General features: G+C 39.8%; 1 protein-coding gene across 3 annotated transcripts in view; it reads left to right on the top strand.

The window, feature by feature from the left end:
* Positions 1-22,587, top strand: part of wnt5b (wingless-type MMTV integration site family, member 5b) — a 101,221-nt gene that overhangs the window by 27,022 nt on the left and 51,612 nt on the right. Inside the window, exon 2 of one of the 3 annotated variants that reach the window (XM_067391585.1) lies at positions 3,041-3,134. The exons of the other annotated variants lie outside the window; for them this stretch is intronic. The gene's annotated coding sequence lies outside the window, so the exon portion shown is untranslated. The remainder of the gene's footprint in view (positions 1-3,040; positions 3,135-22,587) is intronic. 3 annotated transcript variants of the gene reach the window in all.

Raw genomic sequence — 22,587 nt, 5'->3', positions numbered from 1 at the left:
TTTTAATATTTTTTTGGCAATGCTGAAATGCAGTTTTTTTTATAAAGTATAAAATCAAGCTTGCACAGCTGGAAGCAACTGCATATTTGCATGGTGAACATGATTTCACCAAGTACAATATTTAGTACTAACCTTATCCCTATACCCTAAACCTAACCCTACCCATAACTTTTTTTGAAACACTCAACTGTTTTATAAGCTGTTAGCATCATGAAAGATGCTTTTGGTTGCCAAGATCAGCTGTTATAGATTTAGAAAGTGTCACATTTAACGCTGTATACACTGATTTTTTATTTGCATTTAACCATCTCTTGTAGATGGATGCCTTGCTTTGATGATTCACAGGTCTTTGAGGCTTTTGAGGTGGACAGAGCTGGAGCGCCTGTCTGTCAGCGTGGGTCTCACTTCAGGAAGAGGGTTGAGCTCATACTCACCCTGATCATGAAAAACCGCCCCGGAAGATTCAGTGTTTTTCTTCTATTGACCGACAGATTGTACGTGAGCCAGCAGGGAGAGGCTAAATGACCTTGTGGTGCTTTTTTCCCATCTCTGCCCTACCCATTGAGACACACGTCCAGTTTTCTGTGTCAGAGACCAGCTTTAACATGTCAAGAGTTTTTGTTGATGCTTTTTACATTTGACGTTGTTAATTCTTAAGAAAGCAAGTCATGTTTCTTTGTGTGGCGCTGGTAGAGGGAGGGAGAGTGCTGGGATCTCATCTGGAGGTGTGAGCTTAGAGGAGTGCTCATGATGAAGTGTGGGAGAGAGTGATGAATGTGTGTCAGAATTAAGAGTGCCTCGGGGAGCTGGGCGGATCAGACCAGCCGTGGCCTTGGGCTCTCGCTTTCTCTCTCTTCCTCTCTCTTTCTTTTAGCTAATATGTTCAGAGAGAGAGAAAGAGAAGGACAGATGCTCCAAGCAAAATGCTTTATTTTCCATTTATTAGGCCTTGTCACTTTTGCTTTGAGTTGTTTTCCTTTTTCTCATACACTCACAAACTCTTTTCTATCGACAGTGGCCTTAAAAAGTATCTAGCCGCTCGAGCCACACGTGAAGTGTCTGAATGTCCTTGCATTTAATGAAGTATCTTATCAAGTAGAATTTATTTTAAAGAAAGATGGCTCAAGCACAGTTTTCAAGCGAAACGTGGTAACACTTTATTATAAGATCCCATTAGTTAACATTAGTTTAAGGGTTAGTTCACCCTAAAATGAAAATTAAGTCATCATTTAGGCATGTGTCCACCAAAGTGATTTTCGCCAGCTAAAAATGCTAGGAGCTCTGCTGAAAACGCCTAGCTGTGAGTGCTTGAGATTGCTTCGGCAGCACAGTGTTTTTTCAGTTGAGACGCTTTGCTTGCTATGATATTGGAAATCCGTGGAAGTGTTACTAGTATCTAATTTTACAGACAGTTTGCTTCTGCACTCTATATAAAATGTGGATACTAATGTGGCACATGGGGCGTCGGCGTCAACTTTTGATGAAGGGCGTGTCTGAAGCTTGGTGCTGATGTGGCCGTCATAGTGACAACAGCCAATCACATTACTTTCTGGTGTTGCATGAATTGCGCTTGGGTATTTACATAAGGTGATCTGATTGGCTGACGCCTAAGTTGGCACTTGAAAAGTTAAGAAATTTTCAACTTCTCCCACAAGCAATGCGAGTAAAGTGATGCAACAGAACCCACAATTCAGTTCGGCAACGCATGATGTCACCCATTCAAAGTAAATGAGAAGCGCTAAAGGATTAGTTCACTTTCAAATAAAATTTTCCTGATAATTTACTCACCCCCATGTAATCCCAGATGTTCATGTCTTTCTTCAGTTGAAAAGAAATTAAGGTTTTTGATGAAAACATTCCAGGGTTATTCTCCTTATAGTGGACTTCAATGGCCTCCAAATGGTTGAAGGTCAAAATGACAGTTTCAGTGCAGCTTCAAAGGGCTTTAAATGATACCAGACGAGGAATAAGGGTCTTATCTAGTGAAACGATTGGCCGTTTTCGAAAAAAAATACAACTGTATATGCTTTATAAACACACATGATCACCTTGCATGTGCTTCTGCTTTCCGTATTCTTCCAAAAGCTTATGCTGTATGTCCTATGCCTTCCCTATTCTACTCACAGAAAAAACAAAACTGGCACTGCGTTCATTCCGTAAGTTGACTAGGGAAGGCATAGGACATACAGTGTAAGCTTTTTGAAGAATACGGAAAGTACGTGCAAGGCGATCATCTGTTTATATAAAGCATATACAGTTGTATTTTTTTCGAAAATGGAGGATCGTTTCGCTAGATAAGACATCAGTTTATTAAAAATCATTGCAAAAATTGTTCAGAAAAGTTCTGAGTAAAACTGAGTTTCTGAGTTTTTTTGCAGATGCACTTGCTTTGTCATCTAATGCAATTTTAAATGTGCTTATGTGTCAAAATACTTTTAGGTCTACTGTACCTGACACTCCGCGCTTTATTCGTCCATCATTCCATATTTTTTACTTAGCTATTTTCTCTTTTTTTAATCACTCTCTGGAAGCAAAGAGAGTCTGTGTGTCAGGGGTTTGTCAGATAAAAGTGTGTGTGTGTTAGTGTGTGAGTGAAGCTGCCCTGCTGTCTGTGTCCAACACACTTTAGGGAATCATGGGTTGTTCTTGCAGGGACGACACACACTGTTACTGCGTTTGCAGCGTGTTCTGTCAGAAAAAGGTGTTCTGATCGGACATAGTCTGCTCAGTGGGAAATAACAGCGTGAGAGGAAAGCGATGAGCGAGTGTGTGAAAAATCTGAAAGACAGAGTGAGAGAGAGAGAAAGAGAGGAGGAGGAGGAGAAGAGAGAAAAACAGAAGCAGTGGGTGTTTGGAGAAAAGTCACCTTGACGGCTCTATTTAAAAAGAAGCGTTCGGAGGACCTTGGGTATTGAGCAGTTTTAGTCTAATTGTTTTTCACAGAAAGAGCTCGGCTGGAAAAACACAAGGGAGGGCTTACGTGAGAGAGAGGAAAAGAGAGAATCACACAGTTTTGTTCATGTCCTGTATTTTTCCTCAGCAGTGTGGCAGTAGGAAGGGACTGAGACATCGAAGAACACACAGCGAAAGGTCAAAGCCTTTGAAAAGACGGTCACCTACCAAAGACACACCAAGTACAATTACATGCAGTTAAAAGTTCAAATTCAGTAAAACTAAATTAGTCATTTGTCTTTTTTAAAATGTCATGTAAATTCTCTAGTCCAATGGTTCTCAACCTTTTTTAAATCGAAGGCACCCCAATGTCCAACACTATATTGGAAAGATATATATATATATATATATATATATTTCTGCTTAGTGCTGAATGTCACATGAACAAACAGGAAAACGGGTCTCATCGCATCCGCTTGTCAGAGAAAGTGTTAACAGCAGTATGAACTGACGGCAATATCTAGGGACTTTCAAGGTAACCAGCTAGCTAGTTATTACATTTTTTAAAGGTGACCTATTATGCCCCTTTTCATAAGAAGTAATGTAAATTTCTGGTGTCTCCAGAACGTGTCTGTGAAGTTTCAGCTCAAAATACCCCACAGATCATTTATTATAGCTTGACAAATTTGCCCCTGTTTGGGTGTGAGCAAAAACATGCCGTTTTTATGTGTGTCCCTTTAAATGCAAATGAGCTTTCCAGAATAGGGCGGAGCTTTAACAGCTCCTGCATTGAATTGGCCCTCGTTTGTGAAGCAGTCTGGCATAAAATGATGGCATGACAACAACACTCTACTACAACAACTCTTCCTCTTCTTTAAAGCAGCCCAACATGGCCACACCCCCTTTGTTGCATGTTCTGAGGGGCAGGGTTTATGTAAATATTAGGGTTAGTGATAACTAACCCAGGAAAAAGCTTGTTGTAGTCCCTACCAGTTGTTTGTTGTAATCCTTAAAGAGCAATTTTAAAAAAATGAAATTATAATCAAGAAAACCCTTTAAAACGCTGTGTCATGCACAAGACGCTGCAAAAGACACAAGCGCAATTCTTCCGTCTGGAAAAGCTGCGCAGTAAAATGCAAAAAAAATCTGCCTGAACGCTCCCTTATTGTGTGTCTTGTGTTTTGCAAACCTAAATTAAGTAAGTTCACTTGATCTGAGATATTGTACGGGTCACATGTTTCAGGTCATGTTGACACCTGGTATTAACATCCATTTTGGGTGATCCGATCACACGTGGTCAGCCAAGACATTGCACCTAGTGGCAACATGCTTCTTAAATGCGTCTCCTGTGACCATGTGTGATCAGATTTCAAAAGCAAGGTCTGTAATTTTGTGGCTACGTACATCACGTATTATGTCAGCGTTTTACTGCGTGTTATTTAAGCACAACAAAGGGAGGGAAGAACTAAAAATCACCACACTGTTGCCTTCCAATATACTTTCAACATACAAACGAGTGCCTATATTAACAGAAGATATTCTGTGAATTTTTGCGGAGTAAAACCCAACATCCCAAGTTGCGGTGTTTTAACCCAGCGAATGAGTTGCTTTAACCCAGCAGTTGGGTTGTTTCAAACCAGCGATTGAGGTTTTTTTTAACCCAATGGTTGGGTGAAATGTTTGCTCAACCTGCTGGGTAGTTTTATTTAAATTAACTATTGTTTAAAAATTACTGTTTTGCTTGCTTAAAATGAACCCAAAGTATGTTGGAAATTAACATTTATTAATAAGTTTAATGAATAATAAATAAACAATAATCATTTATTAAATTGCTTATTAATAAATGTTCGCCTTTTGATTATTATTGTTGTCTCTAGTAATTATGTGTCTGATTTTTAATTTCAAACCTAGTTTGGGTTTAAGTCAGCCATATAGTAATTTTTAATCAATAATAATGAAATAAATGAGTTAAATGAAACTGCCCAGAACGTTGGGCAAACATTTAACCCAACCGCTGGGTTTGTCCATTTTCAACCCAACTTGGGTTGTTTTTAACCCAGCATTTTTTTTAGAGTGTAGTCTAAAGCCCTTGTTTTGATGCAGTGATATTGTGTAATTGTATTGAGTAGGTCCATCACTGTTGTCTGTAATACATCAGGATGCATTAGCATTTACAAGTGTTATGGTTTATGTGACTGGATCACAAAACATATTGGATCCTGTTTACACGTTTGAGCGTTTTATATCCGTTCGTTCGTGCCAAGACAGACCGCTTTCCATTATCTGCCCTGGGCATCCATCATAAAGCCCCAGCATGTCGTTCCAGTGTCCAGAGTGGATCTGTTCTGTTTTACCACAAGCTTTTCCCATATGCTTCAAGCCACAGGGGTCTGATGACAGTGCGTAGGCTGCGGGGACAGACAAGTGTCCTGCCTGCCCCAACCTCCCCTTATAGCGTGAAATCGGCAGACTCCACGGAGGCTGTGACATTGGTCATGGAGGGATTGCTGGGAATGAGGACGTGTGTGCCGTGTGGGGTCAGGTGGACAACAGGTGCCGTGTGACCCACAATCCTGCGTTACTTTACTTTAGATGTCTCTGTTTCTCTCTGTGCAGTTTTAAAGGAGGGAGATTGGCGTCACCCTTCCGGCCCCTGGAGCTGGCCCTGAGCCGTGGCTCATTAGCACCTGGTTCTCCCCTGACCTGGAGCTCATTCGGCAGGGAACCAGCAGCCTGATCCCCTAGTGGCCTAAAGTGCTAAACACGCATTTCTATCTTTCCAATAAAATTGCAGAAATATGTCAGCTGTAATGGATTTTGATTTATTTTGCTTGATCAAAGAGATTTGGGTAATTTTCAATTAGACCATGCAACAACTGGAGCACAGATAGTCTTCCAAACTCCACTAATGAAGCAAACTTTTCCCAGGACAAGAGCGTTTATGTTAAGAATCGAGACACCCTTCTGAATATGCAGCGACATGTTGAGCCGCCTCTCAGTTCTTGTTTTTATTCCTGCAACATATTCTGTGGTGACTTCAACTCAGGTCACGGCACGCTGAGCTCTCACAGCGTCTCGGAGAGAAAGTTTAGCACAGGGCGTGTGGAGAGGACCGCTCTGGAACATGAGTGTGCCAGCAAGCGTGACTGAGACTGACAGCTTGATTTATGGCGTGGCTATAAGTAGCCACGACGTCGACTGCCTTCAGCGGGGTGGAGTCCCTGCAGACACCTAACGCTGTCTCCTTGTGCCACTGAAGCACAACCCACTGACAAAATGTGTGTGTGTGCTTAAGGCGGATGAGCAGTCCCCAGCCAAGATGCCAAATCTGCATGTTTATCTGATCTTGTGCCAGCCGCTAATCAATTAAATCCCTGCTGTCCCTGAGGGAAGAGTGGAGAGAAGAAAATGATTCCTCAGGCTCCCCTGAGTGAACGAGATAGATAGATAGATAGATAGATAGATAGATAGATAGATAGATAGATAGATAGATAGATAGATAGATAGATAGATAGATAGATAGATAGATAGATAGATAGATAGATAGATGGATAGATAGATGGATGGATGGATGGATGGATGGATGGATGGATGGATGGATGGATGGATGGATGGATGGATGATACCCACATGGATGGATGGATGGATGGATGGATGATACCCACATGGATGGATGGATGGATGGATGATACCTGGATGGATGGATGGATGGATGGATGGATGGATGGATGGATGATACCCACATGGATGGATGGATGGATGGATGGATGATAGACACACGGATGGATGGATGGATGGATGGATGGATAGATAGATAGATAGATAGATAGATAGATAGATAGATAGATAGATAGATAGATAGATGGATGGATGGATGGATGGATGGATGGATGGATGGATGGATGGATGGATGGATGGATGGATGGATGGATGGATGGATGGATGGATGGATGGATGATACCCACATGGATGGATGGATGGATGGATGATACCTGGATGGATGGATGGATGGATGGATGGATGGATGGATGGATGATACCCACATGGATGGATGGATGGATGGATGGATGATAGACACACGGATGGATGGATGGATGGATGGATGGATGGATGGATGGATGGATGGATGATAGACACACGGATGGATGGATGGATGGATGGATGGATGGATGGATGGATGGATGATACCCACATGGATGGATGATAGACACACGGATGGATGGATGGATGGATGGATGGATGGATGGATGATAGACACACGGATGGATGGATGGATGGATGGATGGATGATAGACACACGGATGGATGGATGGATGGATGGATGGATGGATGATAGACACACGGATGGATGGATGGATGGATGGATGGATGATACCCACATGGATGGATGATAGACACACGGATGGATGGATGGATGGATGGATGGATGGATGGATGGATGATACCCACATGGATGGATGGATGGATGGATGGATGATACCCACATGGATGGATGGATGGATGGATGATGGATGGATGGATGGATGATAGACACACGGATGGATGGATGGATGGATGGATGGATGGATGATAGACGGATGGATGGATGGATGGATGGATGGATGATAGACACATGGATGATAGACACATGGATAGATAGATAGATGGATAGATGGATAGATGGATGGATGGATAGATAGATAGATAGATAGATAGATAGATAGATAGATAGATAGATAGATAGATAGATAGATAGATAGATAGATAGATGGATGGATGGATGGATGGATGGATGGATGGATGGATGGATGGATAGATGGATGGATGGATGGATGATAGACACACGGATGGATGGATGGATGGATGGATGGATGGATGGATGGATGGATGGATGATAGACACACGGATGGATGGATGGATGATAGACACACGGATGGATGGATGGATGATAGACACACGGATGGATGGATGGATGGATGGATGGATGGATGGATGGATGGATGGATGATAGACACACGGATGGATGGATGGATGATAGACACACGGATGGATGGATGGATGGATGGATGGATGGATGGATGGATGATAGACACGGATGGATGGATGGATAGATTGATGGATGGATAGATGGACGGATGGATGATAGACACATGGATGGATGGATGGATGATAGACGGATGGATGGATGGATGATAGACACATGAATGAATGGATGAATGGATGGATGATACACACGGATAGATGATAGACACGGATGGATGATAGAAAGATGGATGGATGGGTGGATGATAGACATGGATGGATGGATGGATGGATGGATGGATGGATGGAAGATAGATAGATAGATAGATAGATAGATAGATAGATAGATAGATAGATAGATAGATAGATAGATAGATAGATAGATAGATAGATAGATAGATAGATAGATAGATAGATAGATAGATAGATAGATAGATAGATAGCAAAGGTAATTGCAAATGTGCATAATTAAAGGGATAGTCCACACAAAATTCGAATGGAGAATGTTGGCAAACAGTTTTGGTTCCCATTGACTTCCATTGTATTTTTTTTCCCCCGTACAATTGAAGTCAATGGGAACCGAAACTATTTGGACCCAATACTCTTCAAAATATCTTCTTTTTTTGTTTCACAAAAGAAGAAAAGTCATACAGGTTTGAAACAACATGAGGGTGAGTAAATGATGACAGAATTTTCATTTATATCAATTATAGAAAGCCACAGTGCACAAAACATTTTTCACAACCTGATGAACAGAGTTGTATCTCACAGAGTGGAGCGAGAGCATTTCCTCTCAGACGTATTGTCCAGTGCTGTGGGAGGCTTGTGTGACCCGTGTGGCAGCAGTCTCATTGGCTCGTGGTTGTCATGGGGATGTGCCTTGGCGGAGGTGCTATAGTGGATGGAGTGATATTTTTTTGCTTTGAGCAGGTGCTCAGCATCTTCCTCAAGCTCTGAAAGGAACGGCACATCCCTCATTAGACATTCAGAATATAATTATACCCATCTATGTCCTCATCAAGCCAGCTCTCTTTTCCTCGTAAAATCTCCAGAATCATCTACATCCCCACTGCCACATCAACAAAAAAGAGGTGTATGGAGGGGGGACATGATGGTGGCAGTCTTTGATCTGATAGAAGGCCCCTGCAGGGATAGAAGCCTGGGCTGGTGCCAGAACCCCTCTTGGCTGACAGTCTCCTCTGCTGGTTGGCAGCTTGAAGGCTTTGGTGATTAATTCTGCTGGGAGGATGAAAGCGGCTCTAGCCAGCGGCTCCCTGCCTCAGAAGGCCATGGACATGGTCTGAGCCCAGCCAGGCCCAGCGCGGACCAGACCAGCCGTGCCTTTCCCCGTCTGGCCAGCTGCCCGCCTGCCTGCCTGCTGCCTCAGGACCAACCGCGGCAGGTGATGGACCAGGGAGAGTGATGGAGAGGGATAAAGGAGCAGTGGAGGGAAGGGGGAGGGTGGAAGACACTCTGATCCATATTGAACAAGCTTTTCTTTTTGTTTCTCCACCCTTTTCTCCCTCTCCCTTTCTCACACACAGTTTTATTAGCCAGCATCTTTTATGTTGTGCCGCTATGCCATGATAATCCCCTGAGACGGTGCAGCACCCTGTTTCAAACAGGATGTAAGGTACCGCTGACAGCCACACTGCACCAGTGCAGCGAGTCCTGGAGAGAAAGAGAGAGAGAGGACTTGTGACAGATGCAGAGGTGTAAAAAGAAATGCAAAAGATGAAATACCTTGTCATTTTATTTGTAGCGGTCCACTAACCCTACGCTCTTTTTCTAATATCCTCACCTGGGTACACTCTAAAAAATAATGTGTTGGCTCAAAAAAATTAACACAACAATTTGCATCAATTGAGTGAGTTTATGTTCAACCAACAAGCTACACTGAGTTAGAGGAACTTAAAAATTTGAGTTTATGCTACAAATTAATAAGTTGATTACTCAAAAAAAAAATTAAGTTGCTCCAACTTGTAGCCCTGGAACCAATTAATCTGATCTATTTCAGTTCAAATCAACAGCTATCATAGCATGTACTAATAAAACTTATTTAACATTTATTATTTCTCACTGGCATTAGCACAGTCATTGCTTATTTTGTGTTTACCTTCATGTATCTACTCTTCAGCACAACGGTAAACACAAAAACTTCAACATTACAGGAACTCTTTTAAATGTCAAACACTAACACACACAAACACTAAAGCATTAAACACTAACAGGTAAAAACAAATAAATTAATGCTTAATTTCAACATTTATCAAGTCCTATGCAAAGCGTTATTAAGTTATCAAGACAATTTCATTAAGTTACTACAACTTAATTTAAAAAAAAAAGCCAGATAACGCAGAGATTTAAGTTTAAATTACAGACAATATTAAGTTGATGACAAAATTGTCAACAAAAAATAATGTTTGCAACTTAAAAGGTTTAATAAAAACAACAATTTAGATTTTTGCATTTATTTAAGTGGTAACAGCTCCCCTGCATTACTTTAAGTCCTTACTTAAAGGGTTAGTTCACCCAAAAATAAAATTTCTGTGATTTACTCACCCTCAGGTTGTTCCAAACCTGTATAAATGTCTTTGTTCTGCTGAACACAAAGGAAGATATTTGGAAGAATAGTATTTCATATCATAGTATCATAGTATTTATATATAGTATAATAGTATATAGTATCATAGTATTTATTTTTCCTACTATGGTAGTCAATGGGAGGCGAGATCTGCTTGGTTACAAACATTCTTCTAAATATCTTCTTTTGTGAACAGCAAAACAAAGAAATTTATACAGCTTTGGAACAGTAAATGATGGCAGAATTTTCATTTTTTGGTGAACTATCCCTTTAAATTGGAATGTAAAGTCCACACTAGAGGCTTAATAACTACTAACTAACTCTATACTAGGCTAAGTTGTAACTTACGCACAGCTGGTGCAACCGGCCCGGCCAGGAGTTATAACATGGTTGGTGTCTGGACTCATTGCGGCCCCACCCTCTTGTGTCTTGTGCATGAATACTCCGCCTTCACAGGAAAGGCCAAAAACAGGGCCGAACAGCTGTGGTAGTTGTATGCATGTGTGCAGATTTCAGCTGCGCTTGCAATAAAATGCTAGGAAACACGTGTGCGCTTGTTCGTTTGTGTGCAACCTTGATTTAAACAGAGTTGGACAAGCTTTTTGAATGTGATGCCTTAAACTGATCAAAAGTGAAAGTAAAGACATTTATAATGTCATGAAAAGTTTCTATTCATCGAAGAATCCTGAAAAAAATATCACGGATTTCACACAAATACTCACTCATGACAACTCTCTGGATAGTTTATAAAACCTTTTATTAATGTAAATGGAAGGTGCATAAGTTTGGTGTTGGCGGATGTAGCAGATCTAGGCAGGTGGTGCTAGGGAGGGGGAGGGCTAGAATAAGAATTTGCACAACGAGCAGAGTTGGTGTATTCATTTGTTTGTGTTGTGTTTATAAAGGAAAGTAGTATTGGATAGGTGAAATCGATTGGCTGTAGAAGTCACATTGAAACAACCAATCAGAACACAAATAGAGTTTCATGGCTGAACTATTCATTAAGCGGAACAACTGTTTTTAATGTTAATATTAATAAGAAATGTTACTTGAGCACCAAAACAGCCTATTAGAATGATTTCTGAAGAATCATGTGACACTGAAGACTGGAGTAATGATGCTGATAAACAACAGCATTTATAGTTCACTATAAAAATGTCATAACTACTTAAGTACTGTCACACTGCTCCCCAGCACCGTATTCAAGGATTCAATCAAAGGATCCATAGACACAAATTAGACCCTGGCTCTGTTTAATCCATTTAGCTAATCATTAGATCTAACTTTACAACAAGGCGCTTTTGACCAGTCCTTCTCTTGAATTTCTTGCATGTAATAGTGCTTTACAACATTATATAACTCTTTATGCGCAACTATGGAACTTTCTGCAGTTCACTTGTTTGTGTGTTTTCACTGTACCATAAATACACACACACACACACACACACACACACACACACACACACACACACACACACACACACACACACACACACACACACACACACACACACAGTTAAAGGCAGCATCTAGAGCCCTGCAGTGGAATTTTAAAGGGACCTTTATAACCCAGTATCAGTACCTCAGATTGCACATGAGAGGAAGACTGTATTCTGTATCAATGCATACCAATTTACATATATTCTTATTAACCTTGTGTATATTTCTAGCATAGTGAAATCCTCCATTTGTGCTGTCTGCTCATTATACACAGATTTCAATGAAACATGTAACCCACTGCTGATTATTAATCTTCTTACTAGCAGATTGTCATTGGAAAACCGTTATGAACAGACGCTCATTTCGGATGTTTTTAATCTTTAATCAGAATTTCCCGTTTTGAGACAATTAATACATAATAGTCGACATATTTCATAATCAACTTGTCAGTCCTAAAGAAGCCTTGTGTAATTAGACTCTGATCAGACAATGAGTTTTGTGGGGATGAATTTAGAAACTTTACAGTTTCAGGAGGTAACACTTTATTTTACATTGTCCTTGTTACATGTACTTAGTGTAGGAGTAACAGTAAACTATGCATGATTACATGCAACAAACACTAAACCAAACCCTATTTCTAAACCTAACCCTATAGTAAGCACGTGTTGTGTAATTATGCTGTAACAAGGACACTTGAAAATAATTTTACAGTGTCATTGTTACATATGTTACATGCAGTTACTATATTATGCGTAATTACATGCAACTAACCCTAAACCAAACCTAATCCGAATCCTATAGTAAGTACATGTAGTTACTTAATATTACGCAGTACTTAAATATATGATTATAGTGTAACAAAGACAGCTTAAAATAAAGGGTAACACTTTATTAGAATGTAGAATGTCTAAAGTGGACTATTATAATCTTTATTTTAGGTTTAATATACTTTAAATTTGTTTATCTCTACCCATTCTTAGTAAGTAATATTGAAGAGGCTCTATTTGTGTAAGTTAAATATTGCATCTACTCTGACTGCGGTCTTTTGGTTTACATTACAGTGCTCTGCTATGGTTGTGTATGTGTTTATGAGTGTTATGTCCCCCTGGACTATGTCACTATGTATTTATGGGGTGGTGGGTCAGACAGAGTGACTGTATACCACCTCTCCTCTGTGTGTGTGTGTGTGTGTGTGTGTGTAATACAGGCCTGATGCACACAGGCTAGATGTGGCTCTTGTTAAGGCCCAGTGAGCAGCCAGGGCAGCGCAGCCTCGCAGCTGGTCTCGAGGCCAGGAGCGTGTGTTACTCTCCCACCCTTCCCCAGGAATATCCCTCACGCTGTAAAGAGGAAATACCAGATTAAAGCTACATTACTCTGAGACCGGTTTTCATGCGAGCCACCCTCCTCCGTCTGTTCGTCACATTTTCTTTTCCACACTCTCTCCATCTTCAGTTTCCATTGTGTCTTTTTTGTCCCAAAAGACACCCCCTTGTTTTCTCTTTTGGCCTTTTCCTGCCCTCGTTCTCTCCTTCTAGTTTTTTCCCCCCTCACCCTGTGTATGATTCTCTCTCTCCGACTCTTTTTTCTCTCACACATACCCTCTCCTGGGTGTAACATTGTTGGCAGTCTGTGAGAGAGGCAGCAGCCAGGGCTGTAAGCATATCCTGTGGGAGATCAGTTTTCAGCTGTGTGTTTGCGTATGTGTGTGTGTGTGTGTGTGTGTGTGTGCATGCCACCGTTGTGCTTTTTCTCTCTCTCTCTCTCTCTCTCTTTGTGGGGCGGTGGGGAGTTTTTTCACCTGCTCTAGGGACAGACTCCCAGGTCTTAGAGAGGGCTTTACAGTGGGCGTGGAGAATGCTGCTAATGTTTCTATGCGCAGCCTGGCTTTAGCCATCTACTCTCAATGTCCTGCCTGTGCTGAGTCCATACGGCCCCGCGCACACACACAGCCACGGGGGCCTGTCAATGATTAATAGCTTCTCCCTGAGTGGCATCTTGGGAGGCCCTGAGAGAGAACGAGGCAAAACAAGAGCTCTGTTTTCCCCTCGACTCTCCTCTCTTCCTCTTCTGAGAGAGCATTCACTCTCAATCCACTCAAGAAAGATAGATTTAAAAGATTGAGGACATTATGTGTGTGTATGATCAGGAGAAATTGCAACAAATTATATGTCCTTAAATACAAAGGGGTCCAAAAGCTTGAGAGCACATTATATGGGGTTTAAAGTCTAAATTAATGTTTAAGTTAAATTTAGAAATACATTTTTAATTTGAACTTTGAAAAAAAAAAGTTTTACTTTATTTTTAAAACATGTTTTAAATATTATTTGAAATTCAGCAATGCAAAAAAAAAAAAATATTTTTATGCTTTTAAACATTATTTGTAATAAAAATCAAAATAGAAGCACTTTCACTTTTGAAAAATGTTAAATGGATAATGTTTTTTCTGTTATTTTATCTTTTATTTGTTATGCTTGTATATATTATTTATTTATGATTTATTTTATATTATTTTATTTTATAGTTAACTTATATACTTTTACTTTTGTTAACTTGATCATGATTTTTTTTCTCTTATTTTTATTTTAAAATTTTCATGATTTGTAATGAAATATAATAGAAAAAAAGAAACACTTTCACTAGTCGTTTGGACTCCATTGTTTGCTTTTTCTCTCTGGTCGTACAACAGTTGCAGTCCGAACCAAAGTCAAGAGTCTTATTTTCAAAGTCAGGTCATAATGAACTCGACGACTCTGACATTTTCTGTATTTCATCAGGTCCAAAGCGCTGCGTAATGCAGTCGGAAACATGAAAGAGTCTTTCATGCTTTTATGCAAGTTTTATCAAGGCTGAAGCACCAGGGCTTTTCAAGTCGCCCAGGATGAGACCGTATGCAAAAATAAGTTGATAATGATTAGAATAGTGTAATTCCTGTCTCAATATGGTGTAAAGTGACTCTGTGAATATCCTTGATGATGTGTCAACAGTACATGCATTACATCAGGATTGTACAGGCTGTGAGCCAATTTGATTATGGTGATGATATAATGAGCGGTGAAGCGTAATGAATGTCCTCTTCATTGAGAGTTCTTTTCATTTGCTGAGTAGGTGAAAACCAGCACGTATCACAGTAAATAATTATCCATGAGGAAAAAATAGACTTAATGGAGTTTATGGTTATGTAGCAAATTTGCCTCGTTAATTCCTTGGAAGAAATAGTGTTTTCGACAAACAGTAGAGTTTGATATACAGTATAGAGCTGAAAAACCCCACAGTCATCATGTTTTAAGGCCATTTCAAGTTTTATTTTGACGTGACATAAAGCGGTGATATATAAGTGGCTTAGTTTTTTACTTACTTTTTAATTATTCCTACCATTAACGCCACAAATTTGTTCATTCAGACCGATTCGCAAACGCGCACACAAACAAGAGGTGGGATTTGACACTAGAGACTGCAGTCTTTAGCCTCCTTGTTAGAGCGCACGACTCCCATGCAAGCGGACCTGGGTTCGAGTCCCGCTTAGAGTGGGTGGTTCGAACAGGAGGGGTTACATTGGTGCCGTGACCCATATGGGTGTGAGTTTTAGGGGGGTGAGTGTAAAAGCTGTGCGTGTAAACCTCACTTCCCTGATCTGAAGAGGCGCTTTAGAGACTGCATTTTTTAACCTTCTTGATAGAGCGCCCGGCGGACCTGGGTTCAAGTCCCACTTAGAGGGGTTACATTCACACAAACCGATCATAACCAATCAAAGGGCTATGGAGGCATTGCCTTTTCACTTGGCTTTCCCTCATTCATTCTTAATTACCCCCCACCAAACCCACTGTACACTTTAGGGGGTCTGTTAAATCTCATTGGGCTCAGGGGAGGCAAGAGAGACCCGGCCTCCCGCTGTAACTTTACCCACTGGATAGAGTTACTTTAGAAAATCAAGTGATTTATGCACTATTTAATGTCCCATTTTTGTAATATTTGCGTTGTATTATTTTTTAAATATGGATTATTTTCGCCTCTGGTCAGATCAGACTTTGAACACTTTGTACTAAGATTTTTTTATTTTAAAAAATAGTTTAAGAAGCATGGCATCCAGCACACAGATTTTATTGTGGTTATATTGTTATGGCGTTAGTAAATAGAGCTATGCTGAGGGGTCTGCAGTCAAAGGTGAGGCTAAGAGAAGACAAGAGGCCCCGGGATTGAGAGAGTTCAGCCGAGTCTCCATCTGTAAGAGCAGGCCGAGAGGTGGGAGGGAGGGAGAGAGAGGGAAGGGTGGAGGAGTGGGGCCACGAGGTGAAAGCCGAGCTGGAATTTGTGTGGTATGCAGAGAATGATGGGATTTTTCCTGCTGGGCGGCTGAGAGCTGCTGCACTGCTGTGCATTGACCAGCGCACACACACACACACACACACACACACACACACACACACACACACACACACAAAGAAAGAACTGAAAGCTCTATCACCATCACACTCTCTACCTCACACAATCTCTCTCAATCTCTTTCCCCTCCCTCTTATTCTCTCTCTCTCTCTCACACACACACACACACTGTAAGTGTTTCTTCAACAATAGGCACATTTGGCCTTGTAGACTTTTAGAAAATAAAACATGCTTCTCACACTTTCATTTATTTAATTTGTCAGTGGACAGTGGTCTCAAAACTCAAAATATGTATTGTTTTATACTGTTATGTGGTGAAAATTACATTTTACACATTTTCAAGACAAAGTGGTCAGCTCCTTTGTCTTGCCAGGGCTATTTTATGTTTCCTAAATATGCGAAGCTAAACATTTTTTATTTTTTTTTAACTAAGGTTGTCTCCTTGGTAACCAACTTACCTTTGAAAAAAAAATGATCAAAGGCAAAATGTGTGGTTGTTGTGGTAATGACCATTTTTTCGGAAGTCATCTTTAACAAAAAAAAAAAAAACAAACAAAAAAAAGAATAAGAAGAAGAGAAATGGATTTTTAATAAAGTTTAAAATGGTTTATGTCTATTTCAGTCCTTGTTTAGATTATCATAGTTTTTATAACATTTATTTAAAATAATTTTCCATAGTTTAAGATTAAAAGTCTAGGTGTGAGGCAAGCATTAAATGAATCAATACACACATAAAATACATTTGAAAAATACCAAAACTAAATAGTCATTGTAAAAAAAAATAAAAGTTTATATGAATGTGAGCTCCATATAACAAAAAGAAAAAGCTCAAATCTGTTGCAATAAAAATCAACTGAAACCTAAATGTGCTTGTTATTGAAGAAACGCCTACACTTTCTCAAAAGAAGAGTACATCTCTAACAATCTGCTCTCTTGTTTTTTTTTTTTTTTGTATTCCTGCCTGTATTGTCATTCTCACTTTTTCTCTCTCTCCCTTTTAGCGATCATATATCTAATATTCATGTTTTTTTTTCTTCTCTATGACAGTAATACTCACGCTCTTGTCCTTTGTTCTCCTCTCTCAGTATCTATCGGTTTGTTCTCTTTCCTCCTTCACAATTCTTCTTCCCCTGGCTCTCTCTTTCACTGTCTCTCTCATTGGCTCCACCCCCTCACTGTTTCTCTCTCTCGCTCTCTCTCTCTCTCTCTGCTCTTCTCCAGCTGCTGGCACGCCTCCAGTGCCTGACAGTCACAAGATTGTTATTTCATTTATTTAGTCTTTTTTCCCCTCATATATTCTCTCCGTTGTGTCTCTCTAAATATGTGCCATTGTTCAGAATGACCTTATCGGTCCAGAGCTGTTCTTGGAGAGCCTGTTTCGTTTTAGTTATACAAAGTTGGAGAATTTAATTGTCTACAGTGGGGATCATGAGGTTTGTATTTTCCTTCTAGTTTTCGTAGGCGTAAAATTGTTGTTGAAAATTGCTTTTGCACTCATGGCCAAAGGAAAAGAGTCAAAATTATTTGTGCAGGGATTTTAAAAAATAAATAAGTTCTGCATTCATTTTACCTGTTCCAAACTATAGTGCACTGCAGAGGCAGCATTTTAAAGAGGCCATATTATGCCCTTTTACAAAGATTTGATTTTGTTTTGGGTTTCTTAAATGTTCAAAAAAAAAAAAACATTCTTTTTCACTTATTTGACATTGTTGCAGCAACTCTCTTCCCAGTCTGTCTGTAACACTCTGTTTAGTTCCAGTCTCTATGAAGCCCCTCCTTCCAAAAAGCAGAATGTGCTCTGATTGGTCAGCTGGATCAGTGTGTTGTGATCAAGAGTGTGTTTGGGAAAATGCCACGCCCCTTACCATAACCATGAGTTTCAACACACTATTAACTCAACTCAACTAGGCCTTGCTCCTGTTTTTTTGGATATGCCTGAGGCGGGAATTATTTAAATGAGTAATAGTGTGATGTGTTCGTTACCGGAAGAAAACTCAAGACTACAATGAAGGCGAGTTTAGAACCCGTGCGCACTGATATAGAGAATAACTGCAGCTTGAGGGACTTTGTGTTTTGTAACTTTGCAGACCTTTTTCACGCTCAAACAGCAACATTACACACTAAAGAAAGTTGTAAAATGTAAAAAAGCATAATAAGACCTCATAGACTTGGCATCTTGAAAGGCATAAAAGTTGTAACTTCTTCCTGAGTCTCTCCATCAGTGTCCGACTCCGGTTTGAACAATGTAAGTCTGAACACCGTTACTGACAATCATCATTTTGGCTGCGTGAGATTCTCCAGCTTTGTTCTTGTTGAGCAACCGAAGCACAAGCTGTTAAAGCTCTTCTTCTGGAAAGTCGGCTGGGAGCAGCAGCTCATTTGCATTTAAAGGGACACACACAAAAATGGTGTGTTTTTGCTCACACCCAAATAGGGGCATTTATTTTGATCTGAAACTTCACAGACACATTCTGGAGACACCAGAGACTTATATTACATCTTGTGAAAAGGGGTATAATAGGTCCCCTTTAAGATGACTTAGGATCATACATAACTATAGAAAAATATTATTCAAATTAACCATTAAAAATAGGTTAGTCTAGTAAAAATACTTTATTTTACCTAATATTACCTAACATTTCTTATTTTTGGAACAGAGCTTTTGTGTTTGCAGGCTTAAAACTAGATACAACAACTGCACCAGCATTGTTTACTTTATTTTCTTGGTTCTCTCTTGTTCTCCCTCTTTTTTGATCCTCTGGTTTTCCCAACAGGTCATATTTTAGGGTTTGAGAGCTGTTTTTTCATTCTTTTGTCTGAGACAACTTTTGAGAAATTCCTGACTTGACTCCCACCCCCCACCCCCACCCCCCCTCGCCTCCTTGAATGAGAAACTGTCAGTTTAATTGGCTGTGATCTCGTATGCAAAGCTGCTTTCACTTATTGCACTCAGGTCTTATCCTTTAAATATGGATAAGATGATTTGAACGGGGAAAAAGCACAGGGTCCTCTGCAGCCTGTATGCTTTGAATTAAAGCCAGACACACTGGGGTTTGTCACATTTTTTTTTTTCTCAAACTGTGATATATATATTTTTCCTCCTTCTGGTGCAGGAGATTTCCACTTATTAAAAATTCTGCTCTGTCTGAAAGTCCCTGTCCGTCTCTCCAAAAGTCTGTAAAGCATATCAGCGGGCAGAATATTGCAGGAGTCGGAAATGAGGAGCAGTGAAGTGGCAAGGCCTTTTTCAGAATCACTTAACGCTCATAAACAAAACACATCTGCAACAAAATCTGCAATCATGTCAGCTCTAATCCTGAGAGACAAATCCGTTTTAGAGAGACAAGAAACAAGGTACAAAGAGAATGGGATGGCAAGAGAGACTCCGTTGCATTTATTGAGAAACTCTTTTTGTGTATTAGTTCATACATTAAGTTTTATTCACAATGCATTTTATTTCCATAATTTGACAAGTTTACAGTGTTGTTAACTAAAACTAAAAATTAACAAAAAAAAACAAAAAAACAAAACTATTAAAAATCATTTTCATTTATTGAAATAAAGTTGAAATAAAATAAAATATAAATAGTAGATGAAAATCTTAAACTTAAGAACCTTTAATGGAACTTAACTCCTTACGGTGGTTTCGTCTCAATCGGACTAACGGTTTCAAAGATATTCACAAACGTTGTTTTAAAGCAAAATCACAATGTTGCTCAAACGTTAGGTATCGTTAGATTCGGCAGGTATTCAGGAATCTCAAAATAGGTCAACCACATCAAAAATTATGAGCATAATAATATTTGATTTCACCAATAGGTGGCGCTGTCTCGAAACTTCTCAGGCTCTTCAGGGTGTTCTGCTGATGACCCATACTGAGTTTCGTAATGATACACCAGTGCGTTCAAAAAATACAGCATTTTGCTACAGAATGCAAAATGGTCGATGCCCAAAATGGCTGATATGGATTGGATATCATTCAACTCGGCATGCTGCCCTGAATCTAACAAGGACCAGTAGGTGACGCTGTACTGAAACGCATCATATAGCCTCAGGTCATGATTGTAATGACATGTACCAAGGCGAAGATATAGCCTTGCGTCGAATTTGGCATGCTCTTCTTGTGTGTTTTTCGAGAATGGTTATATAAATAATGGTAATATAAATAATACTAAAATTGTTATAGGACATGTAAGGTGGAACTTGATGGCAAAAAAGGATTTTAAATTCATGTTTTTTAAGTGGTCAGATGTATATTGAAGTAGAGCGACTCAACTATGGTAGGGAGAGAAATCAAGACAGCGAGTTGTCGAGAGGCCGGTGTGTGAATTCCCCTCCTGGCCTGGGTTTAATTGAAGTCTTGTGTCATCGCTGTAGTAACACGAGCAGGTGGATGTTGCTGAAATGTATTAACATTGGTTCCCTAATAGGGTCAGTCCAGAGCAACCTTTTTTCTCTCCTTGTTCCCTCTAGAGTCCTTCTCTGGCTTCATCTCAGACTCCATTCATGCAAACACACTTACAGAGTCATAAATGTGGCATAAATATGTGCAAATTTGTGTTGTTTTCTTTTTAGCCACCCTGATGTGGAGATCTCTTGTGAAGCAAAACAAGAAGATTATACAGAAAATTATTGGCTGTGTGTATATCCCCTTCTCGCCTTCCCATGTAATGCCATGGAGTATGTAACAACATTAATCATATCTATCTAAAATCAGGGGCTCTGATACACTCTCAGATAGAAATGCATTGCAGGGCCTGGAATGGGCTGATAAACATCAGCACAAGACTGAGTTTCCAATTCCTGCCTCAGAATAGACCCTGGGCTGAAATGAGAGGGAGGAAGAGGGAGATTGAAATGTGGGGAGAGAGAGAGAGGCAGCACTCTCCGGCCTCGTGTCTGTCGGAGTGAATGAACCATGTGACAGGACATGTCGCGTTGAGTGACAAAGCAAAAAAAAGAGAGTCAGAGAAGTGGCGGCACAAAAGTAAAACACTATCCACAGTTTCCCAGCATCCACCCTCAGCGCAGAGAGAGAGAAAGAAAGAGAGAAACAGGAAGGGGGGAGGAAGAACAGATGGAAAAAGTTGCAGATGCACAGCAAAAAGGACGTTAGCATGGCATACATGTGGGTTTTATGAGTAGATATATGCTGGTACATGTGTTTTATGAAAGTGTGTGAGTGGGAAAAGTAAAAAGCTGTCATCATTTACTTACCCTTGTGCCATTTCAAAACTCTATGACTTTCTAGAACACAAAAAAGCTGCTCTTTTTCATACAATGAAAATGAATGGGGACTCCAAAAATAGTCCATATGACCAAATACACAGTTAAATTGAAGTCGTTATTCACTGATAATGCCCATGGCTGTGTATACTCAAACATGTCTTGTGAAGACATTTTGTGCCAGGTTTGATGTCATTGAGAATTATTTATTTCTTGACCAACTGCATTTTGGTCATTTGCATATGCAGTAATGGACATTACAGAGGATGGTTTTCAGTGAAGAACTAGATTTTAGTCTTTAAAACTATTGAATAAAGAACCTTTAACATCAATGGACCTTTCCATTGGGAAAAAGGTTATTAATATTATTAAAACGTTCCTCATGCTATGAACAAAAAGGGTTCTTTTAAGAACTGATCACTGAAAGATTAGGGGCTTTGACAACGGGGGAACATTTTCATAGTTCCTATAACTATTGGCAGAAGTACCTGCTTTTTGCCGTGTTCGCACCACAGGAACTGGGAAGGATTTTAGTTATAGGAACGCCTTTTGGAGGGACTACATTAGCTTATTCTTCAGAGTAGGGTCTAACCTAGCGTAAAAGGAACTAGAATTGCAAGTTGTCGTAGGAGACTTCGTCTCTTGGCCCTATTTTTTGTTCTTTCAGTCGCATAACTTATAGGCCTACGACCTTCAACAATATTATTGATTTGATTGCACTGACACTTTTGGATGACAACTGAACTGAGCTGGACGATAACATCACAGTTTTCTTCAGATCTGCTTTATAGATGAAATGAACTAATTTAATTATTGATGATCTTTACAGTGGAACTGAAACAACACTTAACAGACTTCAGCTGAACAATGACAATCTCTTTTCGAGAAGAGCCAAAATGAATGATCATTGAATCATTTTCCTGTTATCACTGTAAAGCTACTTTGAAACAATCTGTATTGTATAAAGCACTATATAAATTAAGGTGACTTGACGTCTACATTCCGTCTCTGTTATCACAAAACAAAAATGCTGTTCTTGTGCTCAGGCTCTGGGAATTATC

This window comes from Chanodichthys erythropterus, chromosome 8 (assembly GCF_024489055.1).
Source record: "Chanodichthys erythropterus isolate Z2021 chromosome 8, ASM2448905v1, whole genome shotgun sequence".
NCBI classification, from domain to species: domain Eukaryota; kingdom Metazoa; phylum Chordata; class Actinopteri; order Cypriniformes; family Xenocyprididae; genus Chanodichthys; species Chanodichthys erythropterus.
Note: the sequence above shows the minus strand (reverse complement) of the source record. Positions and strands in the feature narration are given on the sequence as shown.